Here is a 13,464-nt window from a genome sequence, read left to right as displayed (position 1 = left end):
TATGTCCCCTGACCGGGAATCAAACCAGCAACCTTTTGGTGTATGGGACGACGTTCAACCAACGGAGCCTCACCGGCCAGGGCCTTAGCATGATTTATTTGAGGTTCATCCATGTGGTAGCGTGTGTCGGTGCTTCATTCCTTGCATGGCTGAGTAATATTCCCCTGTGTAGATGTGTAACTGTTTACTTCTCCACCCATTTGCCGATGGACCTCTTGGCAGTGGTGACTGGTGCTGCTGTGAACACTGTACAAGTTTCGGGGTGAACGCGCTTTCACTCCTGTTGGCCTCTGCCTAGGAGTGGACCCGCCGGGTCCTCTGATGAGTCTATGTTTCACTTACTGGGGAACCTCCAGGTTGTTTTCCAGAGCAGCTGCACCTTCCCCTTCCATCGCCCCCGGAACTCCGGCTTCTCCTCACCCGCATCAGCAGCGTCTTTTTCCGAGTCCAGCCTTCCTCGTGGGTGTGGGGTGGCCCCGCCCGGTGGTTGGATGGCATCTCCCTGACAACTGATGGCACTGTGCACCTTCCCCCTGCGCGTCTGCCATTTGCGTATTCTCTGGATAAATGGCTATTCGAATCCTTTGCTCATTTTTCATCGGGTTATTTATCTTTTTATTAACGAGTTATGAGTTCTTTATTCTGCATATGAAGCCCTTATCGTATATATGATTTACAAGTATTTTCTCCCATTCGGAGGGCTGTCTTCTCATCCTCTTAAGAGTGTCTTTTGTCGAAGAAAAGTTGTAAATTTGATAGCGTCCAACTTATGTATTTTCCTCTGGTCGCTTGAGTTTTAGGGTCACCGCTAAGAATTTCCCTGGTCTCTGCAGGCAGCGCCCCTGTCCTCCCTGCACCCCAGCCCTCCCTCTAGCTGGCCTGAACCTGAGCCGTCCCGCGGTGGTTGGGGTGTCTGGGCCCCGGTGGTTGGGGTATCCGGGTCCCGTGGTGGTTGGGGTATGGGGCTCCAGCTCTGTCCTGCCACCCGGAGGCTCTGGGCAGCACCGCGCAGCCTCCATCAATGTTTAATAACGGAGCCGCAGAACCCTGGCAGGGACGTGGGAAACCGCACCGAGCCACCTGCCCCCTGGTCGGAGCCAGCGCCTGGCCTGCGCCTCGGGTGGCCACGCACGGAGGCCGCGCCCACGCGGGTCTCACTTTCCAGGAGGAGAAACCGAACCGGGGGCGCGGGGGCGGCGGGGGACGGCACCTCCCCCCGTCCCGGGGGTTGGAACAACTCAGACGCAGGTCGCTGTCCCCGCCCCGGCTTGGAACAGCTCCCGGTTCCCGTCCAGTCCCCGGCCCACCCCGCCGGCGAGAACCGCCCGCTCCCGCTCCCCCGGGCGGTTCCTGCTGAAACCAAAACACCCAGGAGGCGGGAGAGCGCTCCGGGCGGCCAGGAGGGCGGGGCAGGGGCGGCTTCTCTGCTCTCCCTCTTCCTGGGGGTGGGGGAGGGGTCACAGCCAGTGGGTAAATGTCTGGCAGCTTTGGGGCAGGTCCTGGCTCTGCCTTCAGCGAGCCTCGGTTTCCCTGTGGGAGAAATGGGGGTGTTTAACCTCCTTGAGGGCTGGAGACTGAGAGGGAGCCAGGACAGGGAGCCCACCATAGGAAGCTGTTGCTAATATCCTCCAAAGTATTAGAGCCTGCTTTGTTCAGGGGGCGGGGAGTCGTTCCACCCTGCTTCAGCCCACTGCGGGCTGGTCCTGCACCCCCAGATTTTCTAGGTGGAGGGCCTGTGTCTCCCTTGATTGACGGTCTGTCTGTCCTTTTGTCTCTACTCTGTCTCTCCCAGTCTCTCTCTGTGTGTCTCTGTCTCATCTCTCTCCATCTCTTTGTCTCTTAGTCTCTGTTTCTCACTGCCTCTGTCTCTCCCTCAACCCTGCCCCCAGACTAGCCCTCCAGCTGCGTCAGCCCAAGCCTGGCCAGTGTCTTTGACCCAAGCCTCCTGCAACGAACCCAAGGTTCTAATCTCCCCCCAACTTTCCCCAGTGGAGCCAGCCGAGGCAGCCTGGGGTCCTCAAACCACATAGAATTTCTTTCTAACCCTGGCAGCCCAGCAGCTCAACACCCAGTCTTCCCACACAGGGTTCCCCACCCTGCAGGTTTTAGATGGGACGCTGAGGCCTATACAGTATCATGAAGACCCATCCCTGGCCATCCTGGCTCAGCTTCCGGGCTCAGGTTCTCCTCTGCCTTCCAGCCTCCTGTCCTCGGGGCCTGCCCATGAGCAGTCGGCACAGATGCCACAGGGACAGGCTGGGCGGCAACAGTGGCATTTCCAGGCCGTGTCCCAGTGGCATTGATGGCTATCTGGTACCAGCCGGGAATGGGGACCAGAGAGTGGGGTTTGAGGCAGGGCCAACGGTCAGGAAACTCCATAGTGTTCCCACCTTCCCTGGCTTTCATCATGGTGGGGGGCAGGGAGGGAACCTCAAGGTTTCTCAGGCTGAGGGTCCCTTCTTGAGAAAGCTCCCCAGACTCCTGAGGACCCCGCCCCCCCCCCCCCCCAAGCTTTGGATACCTCCCTCTGGCCTGGCCTTAACTTTACAAAACTATGTCAGGCCAGGACCCTCCCAAGCTGGGACGTCAGCCCACGAAAGTGACAGGGGAGAAATAAACAAATGAGCAAGCAAAGGCATGACATGCAGAAAGGTGAGGTCATAAAATCCAAAACCCGAGTTCTTAGCCACCTGGGGGCTCCCACCCCAGCCCCCATCTGAAGCTGGGAATTGAGCAGTACATTCCAGGGTGGGATGTTGGATGACCTGAGTCCCCACAGGCATAGTGCGGTCAGGAACCGGCTCAGGAGACCGAGATCCGGGGTTCTAACCCTCCTCTGCCATCCGTAGACCTGGATGACTGCTTCCCCTCCCTGAGCCTCAGTTTCCCCATCTGTAAAACAGACTTGGTGGCCGTGTCTCTGGGTTGCTGGGGAAGTGAAGGAATCTGTGTGAAGCCAGGTCAGGCCTCATGTCAACCGTGATCGGTAAGCCTCCTCGCTCTGACAAGGGTTTAAATTATAGAGATAAAATCAGAGAGACAGAGGATGGTGGTAGCATCAGGAGGGAGCTGACTGCCCTGAGGACTCAGAGGAGACCCCGAGACTCCCCCCCTTATTTTGGCCACCTGTCCCTTTTGGCCACACTGTTACCCTAATCCCCAGAGCCTCAGGGTTTCTCCCATGAATTGGGACCAAACAGGTGTCATTGACTCTCTTCTCCATCCTGCCCATCCACCAGTGCAATTTCCCCAAATCCAACCCCTTCTCACACCTGATCCAGCCCCAACATCATCCCTGGGACCAGTATAGGCACTGCCTCCCTGGTCTTCTGGCTTCTGTTCTCATCCCCCACAGACTCATCTCTCCGTGGTCGCTGCAGTCAGACGCAGTCTTCCCCCTTCAGAACCCCCTATGGCTCCCACCTTCGTGAGGGCAAGAGCCAAAGTCCTCCCCTTGACTACAACGTCCTGCTGGTCTTGCTGCCCTTACTTCCTTCCCCCTCCCATTGCTCCACTTGGGCCTCCTCGGAGCTCCTCCAAGACAGGCACTCTCCTGCCTCAGGGCCTTTGCACAGGCTGTGACTCTGCCTGGGACCATTTTCACAAAATACATCTCTCACCTCCTTCAAGTCTCAGCTCAAATGTCATACCCGCTTACATGCCCTTTCTTCCTCTCCTGCCACCAGGAATCTGTATTTTGTTCTAAGCAGTGTCAAATCAATGTACTCAAAATAGCCACCTTGATAATAAGAGTCATTTACCTGGGCTGAGGGCTGGAGACAAAACTGGGGACAACTGAGATATATCCATGCTGTTGTGGGAGTTGTGGTCTGGGGCAGGGAGGGAGTTGGACAGTATGAATAACATGGGACACATGGCCAGACGTGGCAGAAAGAGAGTTTTTCCAGACTGGGCAGCTATGAGGGCTGCCTGGAAGAGGTGGCATTGGGACTGAGGCCCTGAGGAGGCAGTGGAGGGAGGTGATATTGGCGGGGGGGACGACAGGCCTGGACCTCGTGGGGTCTTGGGGGCCATGAGGAGGGCCTTGGTCTTCACCTTCAGAGCAGTAGGGCACCCTGGGAAGGTCTCAAGGTGGATGATAAGGTTAGATATGTGTCTCAAAGGGAAGACATGACCCCATGTGGCCAATCTGGTGGCCATGTATTTCCCACCAGTTCACAGATGGAGAAACTGAGGCTCAGAAAGGTGAAGCCACTTACACAACCAGCAGCCTGCGATTTTCTTCCCCTGCTCGCTTGGGGCCCAGTTGCAGATGGGGAAACTGAGAGTTTTTATCAGGTATTATCAACTCTACTTTATAGGCCAGGTGCTGTCTCTCCTCAAGCCCCCTGGGAGTGGAGTCAGCCCTCCTCCACTCCCCTCTGCCACCTCTGGCCCTGTGTCTCTTACGTTATCATACTGTGCGCTCAGGGTCCCCTCCCCCACACAGCCTTACTGGGGGACTTTCTCACAGGAAGGAAATAGCACAGCCAGTTTCACAAGTGGGTGGCCAAAGCCACAGGCTCTGGTTCTGGTTTGCAAATAGCATCCAGCTCCAACTGCCTGCTGCAGCCCTGGAGGTTTGCTGGGCCAGGAGCCTGCTGTCCAGTCAGGGAGGGCACCTGGGCCCAGAGGTGGTCAGTATTTGGGGCAGGAGGTGCACTGAGTCCTCGTCCCCACTCAACCTTGATCACTTCAGTCCGCAGCTGATGCTTGCTTCATGCTTTGCTGAATTAGCACATTTTTTTAATTCAGAATTTTTAAAATATGAGGTATGCTTGTTCTTCTGGAATTAGCACATTTTATTCTCCCAGTGAGCATATATTAAGTGCCTACTGTGTACCAGATATTTCCTCATTTAATCATCCCAATAGTTTTATAAGTTAACTAGAGGCCCAGTGCATGAATTCATGCATGGGTGGGGTCCGGCCGACCTGCCCCAATGGGGGCCGATTGGGCAGGGGCAGCGGTGGGGAGGGGCCACTGGAGGTTGGTGGGGGGGGGGATGATCGGGGGCCCCGATCAAGCTGGTTGGCTGCCGCAGTGCACATCATAGTGACCGTCATTCTGGTTGTTCTGGTCGTTCTGTCTTTCCAGTTGCTGGGCTTTTATATATATAGATGAGTGAGTTTTCCTGAGGCTGTTGTAACAAATGACTGTAACCTGGTGCTTAAAACAACAAAAAATTTTCTTTCCCAGTTGAGGGACCAGAAGTCTGGAATCAAGGTGGATCCTTCTGGAGGCAGCTGTGAGGGGAAGTCTGTCCCAGGCCTCTCTCCCAGTTTCTGGGGGCTGCCAGCAACCCCTGGCTTGTGGCCTCATCACTTCAATCTCTGCCTCTGTCTCCAAATGGCCTCCTTCTTGCCTCTCATTGTCTCCTTTTCTCTCTCTTAGAAGAATACCTGTCACTGGATTTAGGATCACTATAATCCAGGGTGATCTTTTCTTACGATCTGTAACTAATTACATCTGCTGTGACCCTTTAAGTTCATGTTCTAAGGTTCTGGGTAGACATATCTTTGAGGGCCCTGGCTGGTATCATTAGCTCTACTTTATAGGCAGGAAACAGAGGCACAGAGAGGTCAAGTCACTGACCTGAAGGGCGAGGACTCCAGTTGTCTAGAGCCTGGATTTACTCAAGTCACTGCTCTTCCTGTGTGCCAGGTCCCTGGGACGCAGAGGGAAGCAAGAATTGTAGCATCAGGAATGTGGCCTTTGAACCTCAGGCTGCTGGGTGCTCCATGCATTAGAGTATGTTCTTAGGATCAAGGGTCTCCCTGCAGTGGGCTGTGTGGTGTCCTCCAAAAGACATGTCCACCTGGAACCTGTGACTGTGACCTTATTTGGAAATAGGGTCTTTGCAGAGGTCATTAAGGTAAAGATCTTGAGGTAAGAGCATCCTGGATTTAGGGCCTTAAATGCAATGACAAATGTCATTAAGACAGGAAAAAGGAAAGGGAGACCTGAGATAGAGAAGAAGGCCAGGTGACGACAGAGTAGAGATGGGGGTGGTGCTGCTACAAGCCAAGAACCGCTAGGAATCCCCAGAAGCCAGAGAGAGGCCTGGGTGGACTCTTCCCCCAGAGCCTCCTGAAGGAGCCAGCCCTGTTCACACCTGGATCTCCGACTTCTGGCCTCCAGAGCTGTAGGAGAATAACTTTTTGTTGTTTTGAGCCACCCAGTTTGTGGTCCTTTGTTTTGGCAGCCCCCAGGACGCTCCCACACTCCCTCCCATCCCAGATAATGGTCCCCTGCCCTCCCACCGTGCTCTAGCCCAGAGAGGGCAGTGGCTACGCAGACACTCTGGCCAGGAGGAGGGAGGCATGCATTTCTCTTTTGGGCATTTGAGGGGGATGTGGGTTGTGGACTCTAATGTGTTCAGAAACTCCAGATGCTTTTCAAAGTGTAGGAACCATCCACCCTTTCCCAGCCATGCGTGAGTGTCTTGTGAATCTGTGACTTGGAAAACACGGTATTGTTGGATTTTGGAGTTTTTGCCAATCAAATGCGTCTAATTGGTGTTTCAATTTGCATCTTTCTTATTTCCAGTTGATACTAAACATCTCGCTGCACGTGTTTCCTTCTCTGGATGAGTTAGAGGGGCTCTTTATATATATTTGCTACTATTCCTCTGTCAGTTTAGTATATCGCAAATATCTTACCCTAGTTTTTTTTTTTATAGTTTGTTTTTGTATCTTCCCCTAATTTGTAACTTGCCTTTTAATTTTCTTCAAGGTGCCTTTTTTTTTTTTTTGTTAATCCTCACCTAATAATATTTTTCCCATTGATTTTTAGAGAAAGTGGAAGGGAGGGGGAGAGACAGTTAGAGAGAAGCATTGATGTGAGAGAGACACATGGACTGGTTGCCTCCCGGCTGGGCAAAAATATGTTTTTATTGATTTTAGAGAGAGAGAGGAAGAGAGAGGGAGAGAGAGAGAAACATGAATGAGAGGGAACCATTAATCAGCTGCCTCCTGCACACCCCCTCCTGGGGATCAAGTCCCAAACCCGGGCATGTGCTCTAACTGGGAATCAAGCAGGTGACCTTTTTTTTTATTATTATTATATTTTATTGATTTTTACAGAGAGGAAGGGAGAGGGACAGAGAGCCAGAAACATCGATGAGATCAGCTGCCTCCTGCACACCCCCCCTCTGGGGATCGAGCCCACAACCAAGGTACATGCCCCTGACCAGAATCAAACCCAGAACCCTTCAGTCTGAGGGCCAACACTCTATCCACTGAGCCAAACTGGTCAGGGCTCAAGCTTTATTTTATTATATTTTTGCACATAACCCCTTTACCCACTTGAAATCGAGTTTTGTGTATGATGTGACATAGGATCCAATTTAATTGTTTTCAACATGGACTTTCACTCCCAGATCCTTTTATGAGATCGTCTTCCTTTCCCACTGCTGGGTCAGACCCTCTCTGTCTCGGAGCAAAATTCCTTACCTGCATCCAGTGTCTGTAGACATTTAATTCCAATCCATTGGTCTGGTGCCAATGTCCCTCTGAGTCAATTACAGGCTTTGCAATGGGTCCCGTATCTGGTAGGACCAGCAGCACCACCCTGTTTCTCAGAAGTGTCCTGACTGTTTGCAACCTCTGTTCTTCCATGCAAATGTTGGCATCATCTTATCAAATTGCAGGGGGAAAAACAACACCTTCTTGTGACTTTGACTGGGATTGTGTTAAGACGTCAGATGGGGAGCATCAGTATCGTGGAGCCTCCTCCACCTCCCTGTCCATGAATATGGTAAACCCACCACCTCTGCTGCTTCCTGAGTATCTCTGAATACTGTGTCTGTTTCCCTGAAGGGCTGAGTGCACCACTGGCCTCGCTTCCCCCTCTTTCCTGAGGCAGGGGAGCTCCCACCCCAGCTTCTGTTTCACCAGGTCATTCTTTCCCCACCGCGTTCCTTGTTCCAGCCGGAGGTTTGTCCTGAGGTTTGGGATGGACCCACTTTCCCACAGCTGGCGTCTCCCCTGCCTGGTTTGGCCTGTGCGTCAAGTTCATTGTAAGCTCCTGGCTTCCCTGCCCTCCTGTTCCTGCTTCTGATGGACCCTGTGGTTCAGGGATTTTTCCTGGTGAGATGATGGGTTTCTCCAGATCTGATCATTTGGATTTCAGCCGTTTCCACAAGGACATCAATGACAAGGCCAGTGCCAGGCCCCCCAGTCTCAGGGAATGGAGTGAAACCCCAGTTGCCCTAAAACCTCAGGTCGCCACTTCTCCCTCCCCGTGCCTTGCTTCCCTCAGCATCTCCCGGGGAGGCAGTTTCTGGAGGCGGTGTGGACTGCAGGTGCCCCTCCCAGGGGTGAGAAGAGGCAGTCCCTGTTCCAACCTCGTTGCCAGCAGGGGTGTGGGTGTGTACAGTGTGTTCCCATAATGGCATGGGGAAGCCAGGAGCAGAATTCCCCATGAGGTCAGCCCCAAGTGCCCAGAGGTCATTTTAAAACAGCGGATGTCATGGATGTTTTCAAATGTGCCTTGCGGCCAAGAACACACAGGACCCAGCGGGTGCTGACTTCGTTTCCATGACACCCTCTCCCCTGGACCTTATTAGGTTTCTGCTAATCCCAAGGTCAACGGAGACCCGAGATGCTTCTCACAGAACAAGCCAGCTGCAAACCCCAAGTCACCCCTGCAGCTCACAGGAAGCGGTTCCCTTTCACTCCTCAGCACCCAGGCCCCGCCTTCGGGTCCCGCCTCTTCCTCTCCATCCTCAGGGCCCACTGGTCACGGCCTGGGAAGCTGCAGGTTGGCTGTTCTGGGCCTCAGTTTTCCCGCCTGTATGCAAGAGAGGCCCCCCATCTGAATGGAGGCCAGGGAGGAGTCCATGGGCCAGATTTGGGCCCGGGAATTTTTTCTGCTTCTCCCTGTCTCTTTATTTCTCCTACTGTCTCCCTGTCTCTCTATCTCTCTAACCGTCTCTCTGTGTCTGTCTCCCTCTGTGCCGTTTCTGTCCTTCCACTGTCTCTCTGTCTTTCTGTCTGTCTCCTATTTCTCTCCCTCAGTGTCTCCCTCTGTCTCCCATTGTCTGTCTCTCTCACAGGTAGATCGGGGTCCCTGTCTGGTCTCCGCACCTACCCCCAGGCCTCCAGTCCGAGTGGGATGAGCCACGTTGAACCTCCAGTGAATGGTTGATGGGCTGGACTTGCAGACGAGGCCTGACCGCCTTGTCTGACTCTGTTCATCCCCGCACCCCAGTGGCTGTACTGCTGAGCCCTCAAGGGGTGTTCCAGGTCCCCTTGCTGAGCCATAAGCTCCCCCATTGGTCACCCTGAGTCCAACGTTGGTGACCAGGAACTCCAGGGTGTCAAGACACTGGTGTGGGTTCCTCACCACCCCCAAGATTGTTCTAGAATAGTAGCCCCAGGATTGAACTTGTCGAGGCAGCCGTGCCCTAGAGCGTGGCCTGGACAGCTCCGCTGCCTCCCCGGGTGGGTGGCGCCAGCAGAGCCTCTCCGGCCCTGAAAAGTAACAGCCCAAGCATTTGGACAATGACTTGCCTTAGCATAAAACAAGGCAACAGCTGAGAGTGAAAAGATACCTAACCAGCTCAGGGTTTACTTACCCCAGCCCACTAGCAGCTACTGCAACACCAGGTCCCCACCTCAGGCCACAGCAGGGGCTGTCACCCCCATGGACAGACAGGGAAACTGAGGCAGCGTCTATGTGCACATCCGGGACAGCTGTAACACCTCCACTTCTAAATGGGCTGTTTCACCTTTTTTCTTTATTTATATACCACTTCATACATAGTATATTCATATTTACACAATTTAAAATACAGATGTGTTTTATTTTTTTACTTTTTTATCTTTCTATTTTTTCATCCTCAACCAGAGAATATGTTTTTATTGTTGTTGTTGTTTTGAGAGAGAGAAACATTGATGTGAGAGAGAAACATGGATCTGTTGCCTCACATATGTGCCCCGACTGGGGATTGAACCTGTAAGCCCGATATGTGCCCTGATCGGGAATTGAACCCACAGCCTTTTGGTGTACGGGATGATGCTCCACCCAACTGAGCCACCTGGCCAGGGCCTGATGTGTTTTCTTTAGAAATGAGAAAAAGAACATTTACAGGCAGCCTGGACGTTTAGAGTACAGAGTATGAGATCCCTTTCATCCTTCCAGAGCTACAATCAAAAGCAGGAGTTTCCAAAACGGGAGAGCACATATAAAGCACATAGATTTTGCTCTTATGTTGCCTTTTTCCCACAGTCTCAAAATAAAATGCCACAGAACAGTGATTTTCAGCCAGTGTGCCGTGGCTGAGAGAGGACGGGGAAGGATGGAAACATCGATATTTCTCATTGGCTACCTCCTGTACACTCCCTATGGGGGATCAAACCCGAAATCAGGGCATTTGTCCTGACTGGGGAATCAAACCTGGGACTTCTTGGTTCATAGGTCAACGCTCAACCACTGAGCCACACTGGCCGGGCATGCTGCAAGAATTTTTTTTTTTTTTAATATATCTCTATTGATTTTAGAGAGGAAGGGAGAGGGAGAGAGAGGGACAGAAACATCAATGATGAGAGAATCATTGATCGGCCACCTCCTGCATGCCCCCCACCGGGGATCAAGCCCTTGACCAGAATCGAACCTGGGGACCCCTCAGTCCACAGGCCGATGCTCTATCCATTGAGCCAAACCAGCCAGGGCACTGCAAGAATTTTTAAAACATGCAATCTGACTCCTTTCCCTTAGATTGTCAAGTAAAAAATGACAACAGACAACACAACAATAGTTGTGTTGATTCATTCACAATTCTGGTGTGAATGAATCAAAATTATACCTATTATGTTGTCAGATCAGCAAAAAATGTATTTTTGTGTATGCCACAGAATTTTAGTAATTAGTTTATGTGTACCATGAGATGAAAAAGATTGCAAATGGCTGTACTAGAACTTTTTTTTTTTTAGCATATATTATTGATTTTTTATAGAAAGGAAGGGAGAGGAATAGAGAGTTAGAAACATCGATGAGAGAGAAACATTGATCAAGGTACATGCCCTTGACTGGAATCGAACCTGGGACCCTTGAGTCCACAGGCCGAAGCTCTATCCACTGAGCCAAACCGGTTAGGGCAGTCCTAGAACTTTTTTTAAGATCTGGTGGGTCAGAGTATAACTCACATGAAATAGAGTACATTTGGATGTGTTTGCATCCAGTCCTGGAACTGTTAACCCAGATATAATGTTCCCGTTGTCCAGAAAGTTCCCCTGTGGCCCCTGGGCAGCCAATCCCCTTCCTCACCCCAAGCATCCTGATGAATACAGTGAGTTACAGATTCCATGGGCAGGGGGCGGGGACGCCTCCTGCCACAGCCCCCCAAGGGCCTGGGGGCGGGTCCGCCCATATCCCTCTGCAGTTGGCCGAAGTACCACCATTTTGCCGCCAGTGCTACTGAGGTTAGAGACAAATGGACCCCATTCTGGCCTGGGGCTCTGGGCCTCCTCCATCTTCTCACCTCAAAAGTGAAAGAAAGATAGGTGTTGTTACAGACTAAACGTTTGTGTCCCCCCAAATTTCATAACCTGAAACCCTGATCCCAATGTGACGGTGTTTGGAGGCGGGGCCCCTGGGAGGCGATGCAATCATGAGGGTGGAGTCCCATGATGGAATTAGTGTCCTAATAAGAGAGACGCACACAGTGCCTGTGCCCTGGTTGCTATGTGAACATACAGAGTAGCTCCCAGAACTGTAAGAAAGAAACATCTGCAGCCTTCGGTATTTTGAACTAAGACCCGCCACATCCTGGGTTCACCACAAGCTCTCGGCCAGCAGCTCATCCTCCTGAGCCTCAGTTTCCCAGAGATACTTATGGAACGAGCCTGCTGGGGCTTTCGTAGCTGTGAAATGAGATCTCTTCCAGCAAGTCCCGGCTGGCGTTCACAGGCTCTAGCGGCCATCATTCCGTGCTTGCTCTTGTGCATCTCAGCCCTGGTTTTTGGTCCCGAGAGTTTCCAGAGGGGCATCCCAAAGCTTTTCTCTTTGCCTCCTGACCCCGCCCAGCAGCCCATGGCCACACCCCATGCCTTCTGCTCTGTGTCCCCCCCTCCCCCGAGGTGGCCATGGCAACACGGTTTGGAGGGAGCACTGGGCAGGCAGGGGACTTGGGAAATTCCAGGGCCGGGTGGTGCCAGGCGCTGTTTGTCTCGCCCCCGCCTGGGCTGAGGATGTGCTGGGGCTTTTGTCCTTTGTCCTGTGGGCCATCGAGAACACTTCTTCCTGTCCGACTTGCCAGGCAACCCTGGCCACCCAAACAGCCTTGTGCACTATCTGCTGCAGCCTGCAACTTGTCAAAGGGAGCTGGGGGTGGCGCAAGGACAGCCCCTGGCAGCATCCTGTTCCCTCCCGCCCCAGGACCCTCTGACTGGCACTGTTTATCCTTACAAGTCTCCTCTTCCATGTCCCTGTCAGATGTCACCTCCACCAGGAAGCCCTCCTGGGCCACATGCAGGGGTCCTAGCCCTGGGAACAGGGTGGCTGGTTCCCTTTGGCAGGTCTCATCCAAGTTATAATTTTGTGTTTATGGTGATGACTGGATTAATATGCATCTCCCCTGTTGGTGGGGAGCCGGGGCAGGCAGGGGTAGAGGTACCTGGCACACAGTAGTATTCAATAAAGAGTGGTAGGGTCAATCACTGAATTCAATAACTATTGATTCCCATCTTTCACTCACTCAACCACTCTTGACTGAAGGCTGGGCTCGGGGTGCTGGGCACATGCTGTGAATGAAGGAAGCAGGCCTCTGCCTCCTGCAGGACCTCTGTGCCCAGAGGCTCTTGCTGATGGTCCAGTGAAATTCTTGAATAAGGGTGTCATTCTTGTCACACCAGCCCTGCTGCTGTTCACCAGAGACAGGTGATGCATTTAGGAGCCAACCATCAGACCTTACTTGGGCCAGGCGTTCCCATGCTGGGAAAGGCAAGGATGATGAACCTCAGGCCTCGGAGACATCAGGTACTTTCTCTGAGCCTGGGCTGGGGTCCCCTCAGGATCTTCATCACTTCCCTTGGGGGCTTCAGCCTAGGCGGGGAGCAGGTGGGGAGCAGGGGCCTCAGAATTAGCAAATAAACATCTAGGCCCTCAGTTGACTTTAAATTTCACATAAACAACCAATACTTTTTATTTTATCTATTTATTTATTTAAAAAATGTTTTGGGACAGAGAGATAGAAACATCAATGATGAGAGAGAATCATGGATCGGCTGCCTCCTGCACGCCCCCCACTGGGGATGGAGCCCTCAACCCCGACATGTGCCCTGACTGGGAATTGAGCCGTGACCTCCAGGTTCCTAGGTCGATGCTCAACCACTGGGCCATGGCAGCAGGACCAACCAAATACATTTTAAAAGTATAAGTATATCCCAAATGTTGCATGAAATACACTAAAACAATTTTTTTAATTGTTTACCTGAAATGCAAAGTTAACTGAGCATCCTA

This window comes from Plecotus auritus (assembly GCF_963455305.1).
Source record: "Plecotus auritus genome assembly, chromosome: 6".
Taxonomy (NCBI): Eukaryota; Metazoa; Chordata; class Mammalia; order Chiroptera; family Vespertilionidae; genus Plecotus; species Plecotus auritus.
This window is presented reverse-complemented; position numbering follows the sequence as displayed.